At 37.0% G+C, this 24,819-nt stretch overlaps 1 pseudogene across 1 annotated transcript in view; it reads right to left on the bottom strand.

Moving 5' to 3' along the window:
* The window catches only part of LOC105535534, a 97,824-nt pseudogene extending 84,924 nt beyond the window's left edge, over window positions 1-12,900 (bottom strand). The window contains exons 1-2 of the transcript XR_001005448.1: window positions 12,692-12,900; window positions 12,508-12,610 (exon numbers count right to left, since the gene is read on the bottom strand). The product of XR_001005448.1 is annotated as a 40S ribosomal protein S23 pseudogene (transcript). The remainder of the gene's footprint in view (window positions 1-12,507; window positions 12,611-12,691) is intronic.
* Between the last annotated feature and the right edge of the window lie 11,919 nt (window positions 12,901-24,819).

Below are 24,819 nucleotides of genomic sequence, written 5' to 3'. Positions count from 1 at the left end.
CAATATTATTGTGTCTCAGGGAATAGGGAGGCCTGAGGAGAGGCAGAGCGATAGGGGAACAGCTGGTTGGTGGGGCAGTCAGAACACACACAAATATTTACCAATTAAGTTTGCCATTTTACATGGGAGCTTTCATGGCACTCCAAAACAATTATAATAGTAACATGAAGTATCATTGATCATAGATCCCCATGATGGGTACAATAATGAGGAAAAAATTTGAAATATCTTGATAGTTACCAAAATGTGCCACAGAAGGAAGCACATACTATTTTAAAAAATGGCGCCAATAGACTAGCTTGAAACAGGGTTGCCACAAACATTCAATTTGTGGACAATGCAGTATGTGAGAAGCACAATAATGTGAAGTGCAATAAAATGTGGGATGTCTGTGTATTTTCTAGGATATTTGTTCTTCTAATAATAATCAGTCTCAGTTATACAATGTAATCTACTGATAACTATTTAAAAATACTGATGCTTTGGATCCATCCCAGATATTTAATTAATTTATGGCTTAATTTGGACATCAAAGTTTAAGAAAATGTCTTTGGGCTCTTTTAAGGTTGAAAAATGCTCTTCTCTATGTTGAGTTGTATGCCTCTTATTCAGGCTTGCATCTTCTTACTGTGCTGTGTTTTTCTTTGTACTTGCTGCCTCTGTTCACCTGATAAAGAATGTTGTTTCTGGTTCACCCAGCTTGCTTCTGTGATTGTGGCGGAAGAGAGGATCATTGTCGGAATGAAGTGTCCATTTTCAGGAGTGGAGAATTCCTATTCAACATGCCTGTTACCAACTGTCTGTGATTTCTCTGCTCCAAGTACCCACGCTGTCCTATTCAGCAAACAAATATTTTTGTTTTTTACTGCTTAGCACACGTTAGGGGAGAAGCTTTATCTGCCTATGCACTCTGAATGCTGTTTGGTAGCCAGTACCCCAAATGGTTCTTACAGAGAATCCTTCTGCTCCTGAAATTCTTAATTCTAAATATGTAGAATTCCCTGAACTCCTCCTACCCTTTTTCATTTACTTTTTTTTTCATATGTAAGCTCTGGAGTGTGGCTTATTAATCTGATTCTACCAGCTCTTAATCTTTTAGGGGCTTCCACCAAATTTCTGGGCCATTATTGGACCTTTTTCTTGTTTCCTGGAGGAGTTGTGGATTTGAGAGGCATCTTCTCTGTTCTTTCTATAGATTTTAGGTAGGAGAAGTAAATAGGAACATGCTTGATCTAATTTCACTCCTTACATTACATAGCATGTTCATATATGCTGTATAAAAGTCCTTTATACATACAATCTCATGTAATTGTAATAATAATCTTGTCAAAAATGTATTGTTCCCATTTTATAAATAACAAAATTAAGGGTTTTAGACATTCATTGGGTTACCACTGGTTCCACAGCCTGTTGGTGGCATAATGGAGACTGGAGTTGAGATCACCTGAATCGAGTTCAGCGTTCTCACATTACTGCACTGCCTTAAAAATATTCTCAAATCATTTACGTTTTCCACAAAAGCTCATATAAACTTGTAGATTCCTTTTATTCCCCTTCAAATCTCTGAACAGTTACTCTAATGTGTTTCATACAAATAGGCTGGTTTGACACCTATATCTTGAGTGAACAGTTAAATTCAATAAACATGGAGAGTCAGTACACATTTGGATAGAAAATTCCTTTATTTTCTTTGGATTGTTAGAATAGGCAGCAACAGAATTCAACCTTCAGGAGAAAGCATTTCTTAGAAGTATGATGGTAAACCCATCTATATGAATGTACAGTGACCATGGCCTTCATCTATTTGGCTGGTTAGAAGATGTAAAACAAGCAGGTAAATACAAATGTGGGAAGGTGGGTGTTTGTTAGGCAACAATATGCTTCAAGTGATGAGGGATGAGTATTATCTTAAACAAAGAAGAGATACAGTTTCTTCATTCTCAGAAGGGCTGGGAGAGAGAAATGAAAGGCTAGCCAAACTGGAAGAGGAGGACCAAAAGTCTTGCATATTACAGTCAGAGCCATTCTTACTTTTGAAATTCAAACTTTCCTTTGAGTTTAGTGTTTAAAGGGCAATTGACTGAAATAAAAATAACTTTGATTAAAAACAAGTGGTGATTCAGTTTAAATGCTGAACAACATTCAGCTTCAATTGTTTTGAGAACAAGCTTAGGCTGTGGGACAATTTGGATTAACAGTATTAGAAAGAAACTTGATCAAAGTCTTCACTCTTTATCAAAAGAGATGAGTTTAGTGAGGTTAACTCCTTTCATCTCACCCCATCTAGGAAAAAACAAAGGGGACGGAGTGAGAAATGGAAGTTGAGCTAGATCTTTATGGCAAACAAAAAGTTTAAATAGGTTTTGAAGCTTTTTATAAAAGTTAAGATCTCAATCTATTTGTCAAGGTCATGAAGAGTATTTATCTTTTCATTCAGACCTCATGATTAAAAGTACACTGGTATTCAGCGTTTGCCAGTGGACAGTTGGGGTGCATAGAAGCTTCTTTAAATATTCCATATCACACAGTCATATAGTTAGCTATTCAGGTATTATGCCTTCCAAGTTGTGACCAGTAACCCCAAAACACCTCTGTCCAAAGACTTGATTCATCCAGATACAGAGATAAATAGAGTTAAGTAGTTGAAAAACTTATGAAAGAAATGGGCTTGGTCTTCGGTGTGCTCAGCCAATTTTCTGTATTAAATTAATCATGTGCTTGTTATTCTCTATTTGTCCTGCTAGATCTGCACTCCACCCTTTTCCACTTTTCTCTGTGCCCAGGAGATTGATTTATATGGAATTCATCTACTGGAATCTTTCCTTGTTCTCTAACTTTCATTTGCATTTGGTCAATGAGAGCCACTGGCAGGAAGCTTGAGGTTGGTGAGGGGAGGGACTGGAGTATTTTCCTTGCAGGCCAGGACTTCCTTCCTGGCCAGGACTTGGCACTGGTTGCCTTCCTCTAATGAAGGCACTGTTTCCATCAGTGGTCCTCCCCTACAGCCTCTGCTAGAACCACAACCTTATCTGAGATTCCTTTTTCTCTTCAGGAATACAGACCCTTGCTGTTGCTAGCCTCTTGGTGTTTCTACTTCTGTTATTATTATTATTTTTTCAGTCCTGGCCTCATCACCATAAATAGTCTCTTCATTAACTCTGCTTAACAATGTTGTTTGGGTGTGCAATCTACATCCTGTCAGTCTTGGATTGATACACCACCTAAATCACATCTTCTTCTGCAGATGTAAAAAGGGAGCTGACACTAGTTAAATTGTTAATGAAGTTACCCACCATCTATGTTTAATTGTCCAATTTCAGTATATACATATAGTGGTTTCAGAATAGTCGATCCATGCTTCCATGGGAAACAACTTTACCAACTAAAGTACAGTGCTTACATGCAGTTTCTTTGCCTTTAGACTTACAATCCAACTATTTCCAAAGCTAATAGCTTTTGCTAAGTGACTAAACTTGTTAATAGTAACTAATATTTAAAAATTTTATTTTATTCAAGAAATCTTGTTCAGTGTCAAGTATGAGTCATACATGGAGTTTATGAGTCTAGTGGGAGGGATAAACTAGTACAACTAGTCTTTACTTTGTAAATTAATTTATTTCCCAAAACACTGCTGTTAAGTTCAAAACTATTAAATAAGGAATTATTTCCATTTATTTTAGTGGAAAAAATTTGATTTGTTTTGTCTTAATCCCAAATGTACAATTTTTGAAGATAGAAAAAATATTAATGGAACAATTTAAATAATTTCATGAATTAATTTATTTCCAAAAAACTGCTATTAAGTTCAAAGTTGTTAAAATAGGAAATAATTTTCATTTGTTTCAATGGAAAAATTTTGATTTATCTTAACCTCAAATGCACAATTTTCATAGACAGAAAGAAAAAATACTGATGGACCAATTTAAACAAGTTTATATAAGGTATAAAACTTTGAAAGTGAAAAAGTAAAGCTTGTATATGAACTACAATGCTATAAAGATTTGTTACCTTTTCCAAAGTAAGAAAGGAAGACTAAATGCTAGATGACAAATGGTAACTGGGAAGCTCATGGACAGCACAAGTTTGAGAATGCAGACTATTGAGAAAGGGACTGAGAGGAAAAAGTGAAAAATAAAGTCACTGGTATCTCTGTTCCCCTGCCTCCTACATCTCATCTTTTAAAAGAGAGTGCAATGTTCTTTATCTCCTTCCACCATCATATCAAAGAGTGATTTGATGATAGTTGCATTATACGATAAAAGTATTATCAGGACCAAAGCCAAAACACATCATTAATAAGAGCTACCAGGGCTCTCACATGTTGTATAAACTGAAGTCACTGCCTTTTCCAATCTTAGGTCCGAGTCCTGAATTTATAAATCCTCCAAATAGAGGTGTTCCCACCATTTCTCTCCTTTAGCCTTACGGGCCCCCCAGTTACAGGGCTCCATTCTTATACTCTCCTCACCAATGGCTTCCACTATTCTATTTTATTCTCTGCTTCCATTACAGTTTGGTGAACCAGTGCTTGTACTCAGACCTCACCATTCCATGCTGTAGAGTTGTGTTGTCATAAACTGTTCAGCAGCAGGGACTGGCTGTTCCTGTGGGAAAAGAAGGGTACTGCTGCATATGGGCTGTCAAATGGGAGACAGATGAGGGGATGATATTGGAGTTGAGGGATGGGGAAATGTGTAAGAAGGCCAGGAACCTCAATGTGAATCCACTTGAGAGGGAGGAAAATGGAGAGAGAAACTGGGCTGTTGGGAAACCTATTCCGAAAGCTTCAATTTTGGATAAACATTGATATGTGAAGATGAAGATTAAGCTGTGAATAGAATGAAAGAAAGAATTTACATTTATGTTGCTTATAGCAAAGAGGAAAACTCAAAATTCTATTTCACTGTTAAAAGTAGTTTCCAAAACAATTGTTCTATTTATTATTTATGATGACTCTCAAATGCATATAAAGAGTTGAGGCTGGGAGCAGTGGTTCATGCCTTTAATCCTAGCACTTTGGGAGGCCAAGGCAGGCAGACTGCCTGAGCTCAGGAGTTCAAGACTATCTTAAACCATATGGCAAAATCCCATCTCTACTAAAAATATAAAAAGAAAAAAAAAATAGCCAGGTGTGGTGGCTCACGCCTGTAGTCCCAGCTACTTGGGAGGCTGAGACAGGAGAATCACTTGAACCTGGGAGGCAGAGGTTGCAGTGTTCCGAGATTGTGCCCCTGCACTCCAGCCTGGGCAACAGAGCGAGACTCCGTCTCAAAAACAAAACAAAACACAACAAAACAAAAAAAGAAAAAAAAAAGAGTTGATTCATTAATCCGCTTGTTTATTCAACAAGCATTGATCACCTACAATGTGCAAGGGTCTGAGCCTGAGCCAGATGCTGAGGATATAAAAGTACATCGCATAGTTCCTATGCTTGAGAAGTTCATAAACTTGCTACGAACACAATGAAATAGCTGTCTGTAATGGAGAAAAATAGTTACAACTATCATGATAATGTTATGAAATCATGACATATGTTGTAGCTGTCATATAGTGTTATGACAGTGACTATGATAATACACAGCTGAACAAGTAGTTTACCTTATGTCAAAAGGTGGATTCCCCAGAAGCAGATCTTAAGGCAAGGATTTGTATACAAATGATCAATCAAGGAAGTATTCCCAGGAAAAGCTAATAAAGTCATGGAGAAAGTAGGACAAGGAAGGAAAAGAAACTGAGAAAGGGTGCAAATGTTAGGCAAAGTTGCAGTCTTGGTCTGATACTGTAGGGAAGTTGCAGAGTTTAAATAACAGCTCAGAGTGTGTTCCACTGGAGACAAAGGGAACGAGGCTTTCATACTCTGCATCAAGCAGTTATTGACTATGAACTACCCTACAGGGGGCAAACATAAACTCCCAAGCACTCTCTATCTCTCTAGGTGCAGACGGAGTAACTCCAGCAGCCCAAGGGCAGACTCCCAAAAGTGTCTCGGGTGCAGGGACAGGACTGTTATAAGCAAAACTGTGCAGGAGCTGGGAGACTGATGTGTAGAAATGGAAAGAGAGATTCAAGGGGGTCTCAGCTGAGCACCAAAGGTATCTGCTGTATCCTGACAGGATTGGGGAAGACTCTGCAGAGGAAGTATCATTTGAGGGGATCTTTGAGGATAAGTAGGAATTTTCCAGGTGAATGGGGAGAGAGCTGCATAAGTGAAGAGTTGCACTATATAGACAAAAGCATGGTGAGGATTAATGAATGCCTGTATCTGCTCGGCCTTCTGTTAATTATGTGGGAAGGCTGCTGTTCACAATATCCTGTATTTTTTTTAAGCTAACCTAAGATATTATATAATTTCATCCACAAATTTGTCAGTATGTAGCTCTAAAAATAAGGGTTCCTTAAAATTATCATTAAACACAGGCAAGCCTTGTTTCATTGCACTTTGCTTTATTGTGCTTCACACATATTGCATTTTTTAAAAGTCTGTGGTAACTCTCTGTCCAGCAAGTCTATTGGTGCCATTTTTCCACTAGCATGTGTTCACTTCATATCTCTGTGTCACATCTTGGCAACTCTCACAATATTGCAAACTTTTTCATTATTATTTTATCTGTTATGGAGATCTGTGATCAGTGATCTTCGATGTTACTATTGTGGTTGTTTTGGGGTGACAGGAACCACACCCATATAAGATGGTGACTTAATTGATAAATGTTGTATGTGATCTGAGTGCTCCACTCACTGGCCATTCCCCCATCTCTCTCCCTCTCCTCAGGCCTCTGTATTTTCTAAGACATATTATATTGAAATTAGGCCAATTAATAACTCTACCATGGCACCTAAATGTTCAAGTGAAAGGAAGAGTTGCACATTTGTCACTTTAAATCAGCAGCTAGAAATAATCAAGCCTAGTGAGGAAGACATGTCAAAAGCCAAGATATGACAAAATCTAGGCCTTTTGTGCCAGCAAACGAAGTTGTGAATGCAAAGGAAAAATTCTTGAGGGAAATTAAAAGTGCTACTCCAGTAAATATACAAATGATAAGAAAGCAAAACAGCCTTATATTGCTGATATGGTGAAAGTTTGGCTCTTCTGGATAGAAGATCAAACCAACCACAACATTCCCTTCAGCCAAAGCTTAATCTAGAGCAAGACCCTAACTCTCTTCTATGAAGGCTGAGAAGAGTGAAGAAGCTGCAGAAGAAAAGGTTGAAGCTCATTTAGCAGAGGGTGGTTCATGAGGTTGAAGGAAAGAAGCCATCTTCATAATATAAAAGTGCTTAATTAAACTAAAAAGCTTACACACAGCAAAAGGAAGTCAACAGATTAAACAGACAACCCACAGAGTAAGAGAAAATCTTCACAATCTATACATCTGACAAAGGACTAACAACCAGAATCTACCACAAACTCAAACAAATTAGTGAGAAGAACAAAGAATCCCATCAAAAAGTGGGCTAAGGACATGAATAAACAATTCTCAAAAGAAGATATACAAATGGCCAACAAACATATGAAAAAATGCTCAACATCACTAATGATTGGGGACATGCAAATCAAAACCACAGTACGATACCACCTTACTCCTGCAAGAATGGCCATAATCAAAAAATCAAAAAATAATAGACGTGTGCATGAACGTGGTGAACAGGGAACACTTCTATACTGCTGGTGGGAATTTAGTACAACCACTATGGAGAACAGTGTGGAAATTCCTTTAAAAACTAAAAGTAGATCTACCATCTGATCCAGCAATACCACTTCTGGGTATTTACCCAGAGAAAAATAAGTCATTATACGAAAAAGATTCTTGCACTTGCATGTTTATAGCAGCACAATTTGCATTTGCAGAAATATGGAACCAGCCCAAATGCTCATCAATCAATGAGTGGATGAAGAAATTGTGGTGTGTGTGTGTATATATATATATATGATGGCATGCTACTTAGCAATAAAAAGGAATGAATTAATGGCATTTGCAGCAACCTGGATGGAACCAGAGACTGTTTTTCTAAGTGAAGTAACTCAGAAATGGAAAACCAAGCATCATATGTTCTCATTCATAAGTGGGAGCTAAGCTATGAGGATGCAAAGGCATAAGAATGATACAATGGACTTCGGGGCCTCAGGGGAAAGGGTGTAAGGGATGTGAGAAATAAAAGACTACAAATTGGGTTCAATGTATACTGCTCAGGTGATGAGTGCACCAAAATCTCACAAATCACCACTAAAGAACTAACTAATGTAACCAAGTACCACCTGTTACCCAAAAACCTATGGAAATCAAAAAAAAAATTTTAAAGTTCAAGTGGAGCAGCAAGTGCTGATGGAGAAGCTGCAGTAAGTTATCCAGAAGATCTAGCTAAGATCATCGATGACCGTGGCTACACTAAATAATGGATTTTCAATGTAGAAGAGCCTTTTAATTGAAGGAGATGCTGTCTACAACTTTCATAGCTAGAGAGGAGAAGTTAATACCTGTCTTCAAAGCTTCAAAGGACAGGCTGACTAATGCATCTGGTGACTTTATGTTGAAGCCAAGCTCATTTACTGTCCTGAAAATCATAGGACCCTTAAGAATTGTGCTAAATCTACTCTGCCTGTACTCTATGAGGTAAGCAGCAAAGCCTGATGACAGCATATCTGTTTACAGCATGGTTTACTGAATATTTTAAGTCAATTGTTGAGACCTACTACTTGGAAAAAAAAATTCTTTTAAAATATTATTGCTCATTGACAATGCAACTGGTCACCCAAGAGCTCTGATGGAAATGTACAAGTAGATTATTGGTGTTTTCGTATCAGCCAATACAACATCACTGTGAATCCCATGGATTAAGGAGTTGTTTTATTGTGATATTCACTTTATTGCAGTGGACAGGAACCAAACCCTCAGTATCTCCAAGGTATGCTTGTAATAAGTATCACCATTAACAATGAATAATTATTCATCAATATCATCAAATTAACATTAAATTCTTAATATCATCAAATATCCAGAGTTCAGATTTCTCCAATTGCATTTTTTTTATTATACTTTAAGTTCTGGGGTACATGTGCAGAATGTGCAAGTTTGTTACATAGGTATACACGTGCCATGGTGGTTTGCTGCACCCATGAACCCGTCACCTACATTAGGTATTTATCCTAATGCTATCCCTCTCCTAGCCCCACACCTCCCGACAGGCCCCAGTGTGTGATGTTCCCCTCCCTGTGTCCATGTGTTCTCATTGATCAACTCCCACTTATGATTGAGAACATGCGGTGTTTGGTTTTCTGTTCTTGTGTTAGTTTGCTGAGAACGATGGTTTCCAGCATCATCCATATCCCTGCAAAGGACATGAACTCACCCGTTTTTATGACTGCATAGTATTCCATGGTGTATATGTGCCACATTTTTTTTATCCAGTCTATCATCGATGGGCATTTGGGTTAGTTCCAAGTCTTTGCTATTGTGAACAGTGACACAATAAACATACATATCCATATGTCTTTATAGTAGAATGATTTATAATCTTTCGGGTATATATCCAGTAACGGGATTGCTGGGTCAAATGGTATTTCTGGTTCTAGATCCTTGAGGAATCTCCACACTGTCTTCCACAATGGTTGAACTAATTTACACTTCCACCAACAGTGTAAAAGCGCCCCTATTTCTCCACATCCTCTCCAGCATCTGTTGTTTCTAACTGTATTTTATATGTTCATTTATGTATGATATAAAATATGTTTGTACTATACATTAGATATATTTATACATAAACACAGAAGTGTGTGTGTTTCCAGTCAGTTTGTTTGATACAGGATCCAAACAAGATTTACACATTAAATTTAGTTTGTATGTCTAAGTCGTTTGTATTCTGTAGGTTCCCTCCCAGCACTCACTTTGTTTTTCTAGCAATTTATTTGTTGGGGAAACCAGATTATTTGTTCAAGTGTCTGCATTTTGGATTTTCATAATTGCATTACCATGATGTCATTAAAATGCTCCTCCGTTCTGTGTATATTGTGTAAACTAGTAGTTATATCTGAGGCAATTAGATTTCCTCATTTGTTTGTTCATTTGTTTTACAAGAATACTTTCTAGTTGGAGAGTTGAATATTACCATATCTCAAAACTATGTATTTACTTCTTGACTTACTAACCCTACTTTAGAAATTTACCCTCAGGAAACACCCCCCAAAATACAAAATAACATACATAGCAGAGACATTTCCAATAACAAAATATTTGGAAAAACCTAAATGCCCATGTTTAGGAAATTGATGAACTAGACCGTGGTACCTCCACACAATGTACTATAAGCCATGCAAAACAAACAAACAAACAAACAAACAAAAACAAAGAGATAAATGAAAATCTCTATGACCTAATATGGAATAATTTTCAATATTTATTAAGTGAAAAAATTCAAGGGGCAAAATGGTAGACAGAGTACACTACAGTTTGTGTAACAAAGTGTCATATATATGTTTATACATTTATATGACTATTTTTACAAGAATGAAATAAAGGATTGGTAAACTGTATGTTAAAATAGTTACTACCTTTAGAGTGACAACTGGGTGGGAGAGTAGACAAAGGGATGACTTCTCAGAATATACCTTTTGTAAATATAAAGCCTTGACTTCTGAGTCATGTAGATGTTTTACATTTTAAACATGGTACATGTAGACAAAAATAAAATTTAATTAAAATGGTTGATGATAAATAATTTCTCATTATTACATAGAGCTTTTCCCCATATCCATCCTTTCTCAAAATACAATTTTACAACCAATGTACCTTTCGCTGTGGATCCCCAAAACGGAACATATCACTTTAACTCCCTGCTTAGAGTTATCTAATAAAATGATATGCTTAGGCAGCACTGTTTTTGTGATCATAACCGTAATTTAATTCATTTGTTTAATGCTCAGAATATTGGAAAGTGATGTTTTGATACCAGATGTTGGTTTATATTTTATGAGTTGTTCAAAATTGAATTGACATGGTATGGTAGCATTCCTATAGGTCTTCTTTGAAAGAGAATATTAAAATCATGTAGTTGAGAATATGGACACACAAAATAACTTGATCAAACATGCTGAAATGTTATATTTAAAATAGTGTTTCAGGGGATCTCAAAACAAAGATATTTATAAATGGCGGCATTTATTATAACCTAAATTAGTAAGATGCTCCTTTATAAGCCTAAAATAGAAAATATTCTGGGCAAAATTGGTATTTGGTATTGCTTCTCTCCTCTAGATGGCCAGTCTATTTTGTGGCTGTATTATGAAGTAATCTTTCTACAATTTTGAGAGCTGTTAAAAGTGTTCTCAGATAAATTTGGACAGGCAAGCAAAGAGTAATTTTTTCTTGGTAGATGAATGTGGAAAAATAAATGGAAAGCTTAACAGTGATACCACAGAGTATATCTGCAAGGCCACATCAGAGAGGAGAAATAACTCTTACGATGTGGAGAGGGGTATTCAGTGTGCATATTGCTGACTGAGATGTTTTGAAATGTGCTTGAATGGCTTAGATTGTGGAACAAGTATGCTGCTCCTGAGGCGTCAAATTATTTCTCCTCAACTGGAAGAATCAGCACTTTAGTGCCATAATTCCCTAGACTTTGGCAAATGTCTTATCCATCATTGGTGTATATGACCTGCAAAATGAGAGTTTTTTTCAGTGATGTTATGTAAAAGTAGGACGTCTGTTTCCTGATTTTACAAGAGGAGCATGACTGTTTGCCTTTATCTAACATTTAAGTCATCACTGGAGGGGCCCTGAGGTCTTGGAGGATTGGCGAGAAGACAGCAAGTCTTTCACATCTAGGAGTTTTATGGCACCTGAGGTAACAGATAGGTGGCATCACCCATAGTTACTGTTCTCATGATTTTTTTATAGACTCTAATACTACTTATGGCTTCCCTTCAAAGATTTTTTTGGTTTTCATGATATGGCACTGTCTTAATTGTTTTCTCATTTCATTTTTCTTCTGTCTTGCTTGATTTTGTTGTATAAAACTTCTTTCTCTTACCCTAGATTTTCTATTTTGTTTTATAAAGTATTTAGCTTTTTTTTTTTTTTTTTTTTTTTTGAGACCGAGTCTTGCTCTTTCACCCAGGCTGGAGTGCAGTGGCACCATCTCGGCTCACTGCAAGCTCCGCCTCCCGGGTTCATGCCATTCTCCTGCCTCAGCCTCCCAAGTATCTGGGACTACAGGCGCCCACCACAAAGCCCGGCTAATTTTTTTTATTTTTGGTAGAGACGGGGTTTCTCCGTGTTAGGCAGGATGGTCTCGAAAAAGTATTTAGTTTTTAAAAACACTTTTTCAATTAATATTCTTGGGATTTCAGAGTATACTGTTACATCAAATGCAAATGGTGGTAATTTTTATCCCCTTTTCAAAAAGTGCATTTCTCTTTTCTGCCCTATTTTTTTTGCCAAGGCCTTATATAACATTATTAATGGAGTTGAAAATTTGAAATTCCATATTTCTGATGCAGTGAGACCTTACATTTCCCAGTGTGCTCCAGAAACTGCCTAGAGGTACAGTGAACTGTAGAATATGACAGAAGTCACTGGAGCCAGTATCACCACGGTCAACTCCTACAAGCAGTCTAGAGGGAGGAGGAAAGTTTGGAGAAATCATCAAAGACACTTATCATCTACAGTTTGGAACCCTTCAGGGAGTTATTCACGACTTTCCCAGGTGAACCAGAGAAATCCCTTTTCTGCTAGGAGAGAGCCTATTGAGGACATCGGTTGGCTGGGCTTCCTCCATACTGGTATGTTCAGCAATAGACAAGTGATAAAGGGCTCCCTCCCGCTGTGTGGGTAATTGGATAAACCTCCTATTTTCTCTCTCATGCCCGGTTCCTCCATATTGTCTGAACTCTTCACTCCACATTTCGTTCTTGTGTCTGTGTAAATACTTTGAAATTGATACTTTGCTTCCTGAAGTGCTTATCTGAGATGCTCTTTATAGTTCCTCCTTTGTCCTGTGTCTTGAGAGTTAGCACTTTCTCTTCCCTAGGAAGGAAATGAAAATTGATCTTGTTTAGGAGCATAATCCCAGAGGATTTTTGATTTGTTAATATTCTAGTTAGATTTGAATCTACATTAGTTAGACATGGTGATCTATATAGTTACTTTTACTATGGTTTAGAGTAACTTAAACAGTATTTGAATTATGCAGTAGTATGATGGTGTTTCAAATAACCAGCTCTCAGGCTGGGGGATGTTGGTGAATTGCCCTAGTTTGTAGTAGATGCCAATTACTGTGGTGTAAATACTTTCATCATGGCCACCTATGTAATGTCACTGTACCTGGAGTTGGGAAAAGACACAATTAGCTCCTATCCAGTGTTCTAAGAAGCTCCAGCACATTGCTGGGATTATCAATTATTTAATGATAAGAAGGTGTGAACCCAGTCACTTTCTTTACCAGAATATATTAGGAGACCTGCTAGTTGTTCCCTACAGCCTTTTCTCTCCCTGGCACACAGATGATTTTGCAGCTTCCTTTGCCTGCTCCCTTAAATGTGGCCCAAGACTAGGTTCTGGCCCAGGAAATGTAGGCAGAATTTACGTAAGTCAATTTTAAGGCTGGCCCATAAATAAGCCTCCTATCTGATTCTTCATGTCCTTTTCTTCCATTGCCTTGCTGCCAAATACAGAGGGTAGCAAAGGTCTACCAGGACCTAGAGAATGGCAGATTTAGTTAACGAGATGAAAGAGCAAGTGGCCCTGAAACTCTGCTTGGGGAAGTTAATCACACCTGTTTAGAATTAGCGTAGCTAAGATATATACTTCCATTTACTAACGCACTGAGATTTCTGGGTTTATCTCTTATAAAAAGTAAGTTACTCCGAGTGGTACCATGGCAAAGATTATTAATTTATTTCAGATGTCTTCCTTGGAAATTGGTATGTTCATGTTTCTACTTCATGACTTGATTTTGGTAATTTTGGTTTGCTAGAAAATTATTCATTTCCTTCTGGTTTACAAACTTGTGCCTGTAGAATAGAACATAATATTTGCTTTGAATCCTTCTATTCTCATTTGATTTGTGTTTATGTATCCTTTTGTATACTACTTCAATTACATTATTGTATTTTTTTGTTTTTTTGTTTTAATTGGTTTTCTATAGATTATTATTTTTTTTTTTTCCAGATGGAGTCTTGCTCTGTCACCCAGGCTGGAGTGCAGTGGCGCGATCTATGCTCACTGCAAGCTCCACCTCTTGGGTTCACGCCATTCTCCTGCCTCAGCTTCCCCAGTAGCTGGGACTACAGGCACCCGCCACCACACCTGGCTAATTTTTTTTGTATTTTTAGTAGAGATGGGGTTTCACCGTGTTAGCCAGATGGTCTCCATCTCCTGACCTTGTGATCCATCTGCCTCAGTGCTGGGATTACAGGTGTGAGCCACCGCGCATGGCTAGTTTTCTATAGATTCTATACATTTTCATTTTATTAGTTGTCCTCTACTCTTTTCAAAGAAGCTGTTTTAGAAATTTTGTGTGTGCTTCCTACTATTTTTGAGTTTTTAAAAATTAATTTCACCTTTTAACTATATTAAATTTCTCTTACTGCTATCTTACTCTCACTGTGACTTCATATACTATCTCTTACTGAAATTTTATATAATTCTCATCAGAGAATGTGACCTGTAAAATCTCTACTAAAAACATTTCAGCCAAGTATCAGATTTTTATAATTTTTGTGAATGTTCATTGGATGTGGAAAAAGTTTATTCCCAATTTTTAGGATACACACACACACATGCACACACACAGACACACACACACACACTTCTGTTGATCAGATTACATGTTGCCTGCTAGATCTATGAAAAAGTGCTATTAAAATAGCCTGCAAGAATGAATTTTTTTAATCAAGTTATTTTTGAATTTCTAATAATTTTGGTTTTGTTGCACTTGGATTTATTTCTGACAACTCTCCTTCATAAATTTCACCTTTTATCATTACACACCTCTCCTTTTGCTCTCTTTGAAGTGTTTAACCTTAAAGAAACAAGCAGACGGATCTGCTTTCTGTTTGCTTTTGCACGAGGTTGCTCTGCTTATCTTAGTGTTTTCCCAGTTCTTTTATATCACTTAGATTTAAGAATGTTTCTCTTAAACAGTAGAAAGCTATCTTTTGTTTCTTTATTATATTTTGACTATCTCTGTCTTTCAGTAGGGTAATTCATACCACTGAGGTACTTGGTTTATTCCAAATATATTAATTTATTACTATATTTTTAGTTCTTATCTCACTTAGATTTTCTTCCTTTTATTCTTATTTGATTGTTGTTATTAATTTAATTTAATTTTTTCTTCTTTTGTTACCTGTCAGCAGGAAGTAGGTTGCTGTTAAAAGTTACTATTTATTTCTGTTTTCTCATTACTAGTTCAGAAGTTCTATTATTCTTTTCAATTCCACTAATAGTTACCTTCTTATTCCCAAAATTCAAAAATATTCACCTATTTCTCTTGTATTAAATAAGTATCAAATAACAATATCATGACCATAAAAATATGGTATGTAAACTGAAAAAGCGCAAAATCAGGATAATTTTTCTCTACTATCTCTTTTATTATTGCCTTTCCATATTTTCTGTTTCTTTCATTCTTTCTGGAGATTTTACTATTTACATGATTGGCTACTTCTATTGTTCTAATATATATTTGCTTAGTGACCATCCCATTTTTAGTTTATTGATACTTTTAACATAAAAATAAGGAATTATATTTTGTTATAGGAACTCATTAAGTGTGCATACTATTGTTATTGTTTTTGCTAATATTATCATCTGTCTCAATCAGCAATTCTGTTTCTTTGGAGGTTTCTCTAGTCTAGGTACTCTACTTGCTATTCTTATTTTTGAGTTTTGGGTCCCCTTATGCATGTCAACATTTACTTTTATCTACTCATAATTTGATTAACCTTGGGGTTCACATAAAGCCACTTGGGTCTACTAAACAGTGACAAACAGATCTGATGGAAGATTCAGCAGTCTGTGCTCTGGTGAAATGTCACACTGAGTAGTCAGTGAAAATACTGAGCTGAGTCGCCAGGGAAAAGCTGTCTGCCTCCATGCTTCTGTGACTCCAGAGTTATGACTCCCAGTTTCAGGGACAGACATAGCTCTCTGGAGGTCTCTGAACACCTTTTGGTACTACTGTTCCACTGGACAGATGGATCAGAGTTAGAAGAAGACTTCTCAACAGAATTATTTTATTTTTATTGGTAGGGGAGGCTAGCTTATTTGTCCTGTTTCCTTTATTTTCTTTTTTTTATATAAACAATGACTTGTTTGCTTTCATCTTTTGGCATGACATGCAAAGTAAAAGTATTAAATTATGTTGGTGGTTGTATTCAGCTTAATGAATCTATATTTCATTCTTCATTTTTCAAATTATCAAGATATCAAGTTTTGCTTCGAGGGAGCATGTTTAATGATCAGGGTGGTCTTTGGAATTAGATTCCTTGCGTTTGAATTTGATGTCCACTACTCATTAGCTGTGTGACTTTGTTAACTTCCACATCTATAAAATGAAAACATAAACTTCATGGGGTTGCTATTTGAATTAAATGAAATAATACAGGTAAGGAACCTAGGACAGTACTAGAACACTGTCTAACACATAGTAAGAATTCAGTATGTATTACCACTATCATCCTTAATCATAGTTTCACCATTATTTATCCTTAACTCATTGTTTTATTTGATGTTCATGATTACCTCCACTCCTTTTTTATAGAAATGTTTTCTACAGGGAATGTTCTTTTAAAAAAATATTAAGTGAGGAACATATTTTAGATTCACAAAACACCTTGGTCATAAATCTAGTTCAGTAGAGATCTAGCACCAAGTATTCATGGAAACAACAAAACAAGCACACTTGCATTATAATATATCTACTTATTTCTAGTGGTGTAATTTATCACAACAGTGGATGATAATGGTAATAAGAATACGTATGAGACATTGATATGGTTTGGCTCTGTCCCCACCCAAATCCCATCTTGAATTGTAGTTTCCATAATCCTCACATGTCGTGGGAAGGACCCAGTGAGAGGTAATTGAATCATAGGGGTGGTTACCCCATGCTGCTGTACTCATGATAGTCAGTGAGTTCTAACGAGATCTGATGGTTTTATATGGGGTTTTCGTCTTTGGCTTAGCTCTTCTTGGCTGCTGCCACATGAAGAAGGACATGTTTGCTTCTCCTTCCACCATGATTGTAAGTTTCCTGAGGCTTCCCCAGCCATGCTGAACTGTGAGTCAATTAAACCTCTTTCCTTTATAAATTACCCAGTCTTGGGTATGTCTTTATTAGCACTGTGAAAATGGACTAATATAGGCATTGTGATATGTAACTATTATTAGTGATAGGATTGGATTGGTGATTGGTTAGCAAAGCTAATTGTAATCTGTTGCTGGAATCCCTCAGTAATGTTTAGGTTTCATGGTTATAAACTGTAATGGCTCTCTGCTGTCTTCATTAGTGAGAATTCTGTAGAAAAAATGATTTAAATCTAAATTTTTTATTTAAATTATTCTATTTAAATTATTGTTTTTATAATGTGTTTTTAAATAACCTAGGTTTCTTATAAACATAGTTATGGTAATATATTAGGATCAATTGCATTATGACATTTCTTTTTTTTTTTTTTTTTTTTTTAAGATAGAGTCTCACTCTGTTGCCCAGGTTGGAGTGCAGTGATGCAATCTCAGCTCACTGCAACCTTCGTCTCCTGGGTGCAAGCAATTCTCCTATCTCAGCCTCCCTAAGAGCTGGGGGTGCAGGTGTGCGCCACCATGGCCAGCTAAATTTTTTGTATTTTTAGTAGAGACAGGGTTTCATCATGTTGGCCAGGCTGGTCTTGAACTCCTGACCAGAAATTATCTGCCCACTTGGGCCTCCCAAAATGCTGGGATTATAAGCGCGAGCCACCATGCCTGACTCCATTATGACCTTTCTTGATTTCATTTTCTGCTCAACTGAGATGACTATTCAAATAATTTTCTTGCCGGGCATGGTTGCTCACGCCTGTAATCCCAGAACTTTGAGAGGCTGAGGTGAGTGGATCACGAGGTCAGGAAATCGAGACCATCCTGGCTAACACGATGAAACCCATCTCTACTAAAAATACCAAAAATTAGCTGGGCATGGTGGTACGTGCCTGTAGTCCCAGCTACTAGGGAGGCTGAGGCAGGAGAATCTCTTGAACTTGTGAGGTAGAGGTTGCAGTGAGCCAAGATCGTGCCACTGCACTCTAGCCTGGGAGACAGAGCGAGACTCCGTCATCAAAAAAAAAAAAAAAAAGCAAATAATTTTCTTGGGAGAAGGTGTAGGTTACTATGTCCCTGAATCTGAAAACATCTTTCTGTAACTTTCCACATTAATAATTTAATCACATAAAAATGGTGTTTTAAACTTTTTTTAGTCTGGAAGCTTGTAAGGTATTTCTTCCTTTAAATTAAAAAAATCTAAAATGTATTTGTGTGTGGGATACCTCTTCTTTCTGCAACCTACTCAATTCTGCATGTAATTTTACATGAAACTCACAAATCTTTATAATCTGCAGACTCAGATATTTGCGTAACCAAGGGCAGTTTTCTTACTTGCTATATTTTACTAGTTTCTTTTTCTACTGTTCTGTTCCTGTCTCTTCTGGAATACCTATAATTCTTCAACGGGCTCACCTTTATCTGTCCTTCCTATATAACCACTACGTTATCATTTTTATCTGAGAACTGCAACATCCCTTATAAATTCAACATTTTTCTCTAATGTTTTTATCTCTTTGTTACCTTGACTAAAACCAGGCTATTCCCTGAGGTCAAGTTCTCCCCACAGTCTTCTGACATAAACAGTGTTTTTCTCTTACGTTCCACACACACCAAGGCCAGAAGGTGAAAGTAGGTGCTCTTCCTGCTTGCCATTACTTTCCAACAATTAATCTCCTTTTCTACTGAAACAAAAACTAAACCCAAAACAAGGGTAAGCAAGACTTCTTTGAAATGCATGCCATCCAGCTGCATTACTTTCCACTCCTGCTGGATGCTGTATCTATTGACCCTTACTGGTCTCTCTCCTTTATTGATTAGAAATATTAACTCCAGATTCAGACAATCTAACCACTTCTAAGTGATGAGTCTTTTTTTGCTCTTGCTACTTTCATGATTTTTTCTTCATCTTTCGCTTTTAGCGGTTTGACTCCGATGTGTCTAGGAGTGGATCTCTATATCCTACTTTGAGTTCATTGTACTTTTTATTGCTTTCATTCATGTTCTTCATTGAATTTGGAAAGTTTTTGGTCACTATTTCTTGAAATATTTATATGTATTTATTTTTAAAATTTAATTTAATTTTTAATTTTTTAAATAAAAAAATAGAAATGAAGTCTCACCATGTTACCCAGGCTGGTGTCGAACTCTTGGGCTCAAGAGATCCTCCAACCTTGGCCTCCCAAAGTGCTGGGATTACAAGTGTGAGCCACCACACCCAGACTAATTTTACATATTTCTAATGTCTATGGTGTTCTCTAGTTCATCAAAAGTTCTCCATTACACTTATAATAATAATCTCTTTTATATTTTACTATGGCTTATGAAAGCATGGTAAAATTTAACCCCTATCAACTTCATCTTATATTACTGTCTCTTTCACACACGTGCTCCAGTTACATGGCCTTGCAATTACTCAGAGATGTGTGCCTAACAGCCATTGCAGTTGCTACTATCTGTGCCTTGATTGCTTTTTTTCTCACTACTTACATGGATCTTTTGTCTTATCCTGATCAGAAACGTCATTCTCAAAGGGGCCTTTCCTGACTGTCCTATATATACTAGCTTCTTCTCTTTCCAAATATTTTCTAGTGTACATCCAATATATTTCCCTAATGTCACTTTAAAAAAATTCACAATTATTTGTCTATTCATTTACTTGTAATAACAATTATAAGTAAATGAGAGAATCTAATGAGAGAAAACTCTCATTAGGTTGTAAACACCATGTGGTGGGAACCAAATCTGTCTTATTTATTCTTGTATCTCCAGTGTCTATTACAGTGTCAGGCATGAAGTCGTTTCTCAATAAGGAAATATGTTATATGAATAAATTAATTCCTTCAATCAGCAACTGTGTTTTGGCAGGTTCTCAAATTTGTATTCCAGTTCACTGATTCAATGCAGATTTTCATTCTTCTGTTGAAATTGAAGATTTTAAAATCTTCTGTTGATTAAAAAAATTCTCTCAGGTGGGTGCTTCTGTGTGTACTGTTATTTCAATGTTCACTAAAATCCTGATCTAGCTTTTTAATATATATTTTTAGGTCACAAAGAAGATGCACTGCCTGGGCGACAAAGCGAGACTCCGTCTCAAAAAAAAAAAAAAAAAAAAAAGAAGAAGAAGAAGAAGATGCTCTGTAGTTTTGTTTGTTTGCTTTTCCTACAAAATTATTTTCACACATGTGCTCTTCTAGTTCCTTGTTCCCAAACAAGGGTAGTCTCCCCTGAACCCCTGAAATATTTGGCGATGTATGGAGGTAGTTTTGATTGTCACAACTGGGATGGATGCTGCTGGCATCTAGAAAGTATGGGCCAGGGATACTGTTCAGCATCCTATAACGCACAGGAAAGCTCCCCCAGAACAAATAATTATCTAGTCTAACATGACAAGAGTTTCAAGGTTATGAATTCTTTTCTAGGTAACACAGGACAGAAAGGAATATATGTTAAATGGCAATACAAATTATTATGTGTCAACTAAAATTTTAAAAAGTTTAATAGTGCTATGGATTTTTAGTCAGCAAAATCCAGAAAATGGGAAACACAACAGGATAAATAAATAGATTGCAAGGAAATAAAAAGATAGGAAGAAAAGGAGAGGGGATGGTAAGTAGGGGGAGGAAAAAAAGGGGGATGGGGGAGAGAAAGAGAGAGAAAAAATATACCTACAGGCTAAAAGAAACTTAATCCATTTATGCTGGAGGTTGCAAACTATTTTTGTGAAAAATCAGACCTTGGAAATGACCTTGAGCAATAGGATATATACAACTCCCACAAGCTCAGCAGCTCAGCGTTCCAACAATGGAACTAGGCATAAATGGGATAAGAGACATATCAATATTCAATGCAACTTTGGATTTTGGCTTGAAGAAATAAATCGTAACAAAACATTTAGAAGGCAATTAAGAAAATTGGAAAATTAAATATTTGATTACATTAAAAATTGTTATTACTTAGGTGTAATAATGGCATTTAATTATGCTTTACAAAAGACCTCATATTTCAGAGAAACATGTTGAAATATTTACAGATTACATGATGCGATATCTAAGATTTGCTTCAAAATAATTCTGTGGTGTGGAGAAGGATAATCCAGGGTTTGGAGAAAGTGGGTATGAGGTATAGATAAAACAAGAATTTTTTGTATATAGCGGTTAAATATGATTTACTGATCTTATTTGTATTAAATTTTACTTGTTGTATAGCAATGTTACTACAAACTTAGTGGCATAAAACAATACACACTTATTATCTCACATGTTTTTGTGTATCAGGAAAACAGATACAACTTAGATGGGTCCCCTATTCCATGTCTCTCACAAGGCTGGAATCAAAATGTCGGTCAATGGGTGTGGTGGCTCATTCCTGTAATGAATGGTTCATTTCCCAACACTTTGGGAACCTGAAAGAGGAGGATCACTTGATGCTAGGAATTTAAGATCAGCCTGGGCACCATAGTGAGATTACATCCCTATAAAAAATTTAAAAATTAGTGAGGTGTGGTGGAACATGGCTGTAGTCCTAGCTACTCAGCAGGCTGAGGCAGGAGGATTGCTTTAGCCTAGGAGGTGGAGGCTGCAATGAGCTATGATTGCACCACTATACTCTAGCCTGGGTAATAGAGCAAGACCCTGTCTCTAAAAGTTTAAAAAAAAACAACGGTCAGCCAAGGCTATGCTCTCATCTGAGACTCTGCTAAGGAAGGGTCTGCTTCCAAACTTACTCTGATTGTTGCCAGAATTCTGTTCCTCATGGTTGTAAGACTGAGGACAGAGGACTTCAGTTTTGTGCTGGCTGTTAGCGAGTCACCATCCTCAGTTCCTAGTTGCCACCAATAGTTCCTGACATGTCAGGTTCCCAAAGATGGGATATTCTCTTCACAAAGCCACTAAGGTGTGTGTCTGGGGCAGGGTAGCGGTGGTGAAAGAGAGAACACAAGATGAAAGCCCAAATGACTTACCAAATTCTACTGGTAGGAAGGAGGTTGATAAAATTACTCAGGTGCAAACTTGCGCTACCTTTCATGGAAAAAGGATAACCCAGAGGGCAGAAACAAGGGCCCAGAGTAAGGAGCCAAGAGTCACAGAGGAATTATTTCCAGGCCTTGAAACTAAACTAAGAAAGTCTCAGTATTTGCCTGGCTGGTTTCAGAATTGCTATGGAACAATGACTCCTTTATATCTTCTATTTCAGTCCATAGAATGAGAGTATCCATAGCTGCTATCCTATTTCTGTCCAACCATTAATTGTTGAGGGTCTGGGAAATAACTGGTCTGTTTAGTTTTATAGCTCCACAGGTCAAGATGAACTCTACCCATTGAGTCTCATCCATATTTGGACTTCATTTAAAATATGAGTTTTTGGATTTTAAGTAGATATGGTAATGAGATGAAATTTTTGAAGACCTTGGGAATGAACCTATTTTGCAGATTCATTATGACAAATGCACAAGTCATTGAGGGCCAGAAGGCATGTGTAGCAGATTGACCCTTAATGTGGTTCCCCATTATTTCTATCTCCTGATGTTCATGTCTTTGTGATCTCTCTCTTGAGTGTAGATAGAAAATGTAATTTGCATCTAACCAACAGGACGTGGGGAATGTATGTGACAACATGTACGTGATTATGTGCTTACATTATACAGACTACAAGACAACAAGAAACTCAGTCCTACAATCACTAGGAAATTAATTTTCTCCAAATCCATGTCAGTATAAAAATGAATCCTTCCCCAGCTGACCCCCACATGACAGCATAGCCCTAGCTTGTCCATTTTTCTTTTATTTTCTTTTTCTTTCTTTCTTTCTTTTTTTTTATTTTTATTTTTTGAGACAGGGTTTCACTCTGTTGCCCAGACTGGAGTGCAGTGGCACTATCTCAGCTCACTGCAGCCTCCACCTCCTGGGCCCAAGCAATCCTCCCACCTCAGCCTCCCAAGTAGCTGGGATTACAGGCACACATCACCACACCTGGCTAATTTTTCATATATATATTATATATATGTATATATGATATATATGTATATATAATATATGTATGTATGTATATATACTTATATGATATATATGTGTATATAATATATAAATATATAATATATGTATGTATATACATATGTGTGTATATATACACATACATTTATTTTGTACAGACAGGGTTTCACCATGTTTTCCAGGCTGGTCTCAAACTCCTGGACTCAAGTGATCTTCCTGCCTCAGTCTCCCACAGTGTTAGGATTACTGGCATGAGCCACCATGCCCAGCCCCTAGTAGGTACTTTTGATTGCAATCTTGTGAAACACAGCAGAGAGTCTATCTAAGCCATGCCTGGACTCCTGACCCATAGACACTATGAGATAATAAGTATGTGTTGGTTTAAGCAGTTTAAGATACTATATTTGTAGCAATATTGTTATATATCAATACATACCTAAGTCACTATTCTTTTCATTTTATGCATTTTGAAATATTTATAATAAATTGCTTTTAAAATATTTTTTCTTTTTTAATTTTAAGGGCTCTATTTTACCTCATATTGTCATTAATAAGCTTCATTTATTTTCTTAATTTTGTTTGCCCATTCTTTGCTAGTAAGAGATCCCTCTAGGCGCATGCTTGCTCTCAGTGGACAGATGCTCTAAACCAGTTGTCTGTTTCTGTCAATATCCATTTCCACCCCAGCTCATCTTCTGACATTAAGATTGGTTTTCAGCCAGATGTGGTGGCTCACACCTATAATCCCAGAACTTCGAGCTTAGGAGTTCGAGACAAGCCTAGGCAACACAGTGAAATCCTGTCTCTACAAAAAATACAAAAAATTATCCAGACATGGTGGCAGCTACTTGGAGCCAGAGGTGGGAGGATCACTTGAGCCCAGGAAGTCGAGGGTGAAGTGAGCTCTGTTTGTGCCACTACACTCCAGCCTGGGTGACAAAGCAGGATCCTGTCTCAAAAAAAAATTTTTTTAAAGATTGGTTTTCACTGTTTTCTCAGTATGATGCCCAGTAGGCACTGAATCTGCAGATCTTAGGCACAGATTTTCTCTTTTCAGATTGACTGGTTCTATGACTAAACTAAAGCCTCAGATGCAGTTACAATGCTCCTTTGAACTACACAGAACATGAAAAACTTCACCTCCAGCACCTACTGTGCTTTCTCTTCACGCCCACTCTTGCAATATCTAATCTTAGGTGGCAAATTATGCCAGGATATGAACTTTCTCTACTTGTGCACTTTCTTCAATTTCTTTCAGTGATGTCCAGGAATGTACGGGAGAGCAGAGAAATGGCAGTGACTTTGCCTGATACAAAATTCCTAAGCATTTGTCGAATGGGCTCCTATCTTTCTGAGTAGCACACACCCTGCCCCTCTGAATTTCTGAACTGAGGCAAAATTTGTCTTACCTTCTTTAGGGCTTTCTTCCCAGCTCTGAATCAGTGGGTGGAACCTATGTTCTATAATCCAAGAACATGCATGCCATTCCACTCTCATTCAGTGGAAATGCTCCCTGCATTTTGGCCTATGGT

The sequence above is a fragment of the Mandrillus leucophaeus genome, unplaced genomic scaffold (assembly GCF_000951045.1).
Source record: "Mandrillus leucophaeus isolate KB7577 unplaced genomic scaffold, Mleu.le_1.0 Scaffold1470, whole genome shotgun sequence".
NCBI lineage: Eukaryota > Metazoa > Chordata > Mammalia > Primates > Cercopithecidae > Mandrillus > Mandrillus leucophaeus.
The sequence above is the reverse complement of the archived record's forward strand: the minus strand, read 5'-3'. Positions and strand labels throughout refer to the sequence as shown.